We start from the raw sequence: 2,671 nt of genomic DNA on the forward strand, positions 1-2,671 counted from the left end.
CTTATAGTCTATTTTTTTTTTTTTTTTTTAAATATGTTTTTATATTTATTTAAAAATATTTTTTTTTCATTAGCTTATTTCAGATTACTGGTTAAGGATTTTATTTATTTTTCATTTTATATTTTCCTCTTTTACTATATCCAGGTTTACTTTTAAGATGCAAAGGTCATAATAACATGAAATAATAAGGTCATACGATTTTTATATAAAATATACAGAATATATAATAACATAAATATCATATATATATATATATTTAACTTTTGCACTTTGTATTAATTTTAATAACTTTCATTGCTAATACATGTTGTTAATGTGCATTATTTAACCTGCTCTGCTGTTAAAAAATAAAATAAAAAACAAACTGTGGGAACCCTTATCTCTTAACTTTTGCTCACTGAGCTATGTATATTGATCAAGACACGTTTTGCGGCGAATTAATTCTTTAAGAAGCATGAACTAATGTACTAATATACTGTATTCCAATGTCCTAGAGAGTTTAGCTCAAACACACAAGCTTACCTGGAAGGCAACCTTGATGAGCTGGTTCAGGTGTGTTTAACCAGGGATGGCGCTACACTCTGCAGGACAGCGGCCCTCCGGGATCAAGTCTGGACGCTCCTGCTACTCATCATCAGTATCTGGGATTAAAGTAAGCAGGGAGGAGCGGAGTCTGAAGAAAAAGCCACATGATCAAACTGTTGCTGCTGTCGGGTGGCTAATGCAAATGAGTGCTGACCAAAACTGCAACCACAGCCATGCGCAGGAACGTCTGCGTTGACTGTAAGCGTTCAATGATTGGCTGGTTTGATAATGAGGTTGGTTTTTAGTCGTTTGCACTCATCTCGCTCGCAACCGAAATCGTCACCTAAGCTGTTAGCATTTTAGCAAAAGTCGTATTCGTTGGCTTTTCATTATCACTATTCAAATGACAAAAACCACAACTTGTTTTTCAAAACTCTGCCTGCCACAAACCAGTTTACGTTAACTGTCATTCATCCGCGCACGACAACTTGATAAGTCACCAACAGTTAGCACTCGTTTTAAACCAAATAGCACAATTAAGTTTTAATTCTCACTGAAACCTAACATCCCTTAATCTTATTACATTGTATCCTTCGCTAAACGCCTTACCTTTCCGCTATTTCATTATCCCGTTCGGTTACGGATGTACAGACTCAGAAGATCGCTGACTTTTGACGGCGCACATCAACCATCACTGCACCACAACCAACCGTGTGTAAGCTTGACTGACAGACGTAGAAGCCAATCAGTTACCGAGTTTCCAGTGCGCAACCGCGATTCCAGCCAATGAGGCTGAGGGGGCGTTTGTCGTCGACAAAAGCAGCTGCTTTTGGGACTCACGCATGTTAAATATTTAATAAGGGCTTTAGGAACGAGTTGTTTTGAGTTTGACAACCAAACTGTTCTTTATTTAAAAGTACTGTAACCCGTTTTTGAAATAAAACACAAAAATAAAACCTAAAAATAAACAATAGTATTCCAATAGTATTCCAATGTTCTGTATTGATTCCCCCTTTAGGTTGACTCAAAACACTTCCCTGCAACGTTCTGGGAAAGTTAGATTTTAGTAAAAAATAAAATTAAAAAAAAGGACAGTAGGTACGTTCAGAACGTTCTTAATTGGTTCCAAAATAACCAAAAGCTGCATTGAACGTTCTATCCCTGACAGCACACGTACATCACAGAGGCGTCTATTTGATGTCTGCATTTACATCTGCAAGACGTATTTTTTAGAGTGTTTGCTCATCTGCAATACGTCTGGACATTTCCTATCGGATGCCAAATAGACTTTTAGAAGATGTCTTTAAGATGTTTATGATTTACAATGTATGTAAAACTGACATCTTAGAGACGTCTATCAGATGTTTGTACACAGCAGATGCTTTCCAGATGAAGAGAGCTTTAACATCTTGCAGACATACGTGTGCTATCTGGGATGTCTGCCTACCTTTCAGATATCACTTGAGAAAGCCTGACCTGGCCTGACATTTTTTTCTAGCTAATCAGAGAACTAAGATATTTAAACATAACTTACCATTTACAAATGATTTATTATAAATTCAGTAATGACATCCCCAGTCCCCTCTCTTTTTTATTTGTTTATTTAAAATTAAATAATTAAGTACTTTTTTTATTTTCATAATTCACAGTGTAGGTATAGTGCCACAATCAATAATTAAATGTTTTCAATCCAAATAAGCACAAATCAAGCTGCAATACCAAACAGAGCCACAGGGAGACGCCAAAGACCACAAAAGCTCCTGCCTTGACCTGACTGTAGACTGTACTACTTTATGGATCCATTCAGAATCACTAAACGTCTGACCACCACATAATCTAAAACACCTTTAGCCAGCATCCATTATAAAACACTCTTGCTTTTAAGCCAAATACACGCTGAAAATAACAAATTACTGACATCTGGACGCAAGTCACTATTCTCTGCATTAGCGCTATTTTGAATTTACTGTTTGAATTCGCTTACTGGATCCTTGGACTTTCCAGGATTTTACCGGTTTAAAATGATGTGATCGCAAAAACCTGCTTCTTTTCATTGTTATAGAATTGTTTTCATTATAATGTACTGATTCAAATGAGTAATCAATAATTCATTATTATTCTACTACTCTGCGCGCCCCACACACTG

The 2,671-nt window shown here is 36.2% G+C and overlaps 1 protein-coding gene across 2 annotated transcripts in view; it reads right to left on the minus strand.

The window, feature by feature from the left end:
* The window catches only part of LOC107720373 (85/88 kDa calcium-independent phospholipase A2), a 19,034-nt gene extending 17,801 nt beyond the window's left edge, over positions 1 to 1,233 (minus strand). For both annotated transcript variants that reach the window (XM_016528056.1, XM_016528055.1), the window contains exons 1-2: positions 1,135 to 1,233; positions 523 to 673 (exon numbers count right to left, since the gene is read on the minus strand). The gene's annotated coding sequence lies outside the window, so the exon portion shown is untranslated. The remainder of the gene's footprint in view (positions 1 to 522; positions 674 to 1,134) is intronic.
* Positions 1,234 to 2,671: the final 1,438 nt, after the last annotated feature.

The sequence above is a fragment of the Sinocyclocheilus rhinocerous genome, unplaced genomic scaffold (assembly GCF_001515625.1).
Source record: "Sinocyclocheilus rhinocerous isolate Xijiao unplaced genomic scaffold, SAMN03320098_v1.1 scaffold1292, whole genome shotgun sequence".
NCBI lineage: Eukaryota > Metazoa > Chordata > Actinopteri > Cypriniformes > Cyprinidae > Sinocyclocheilus > Sinocyclocheilus rhinocerous.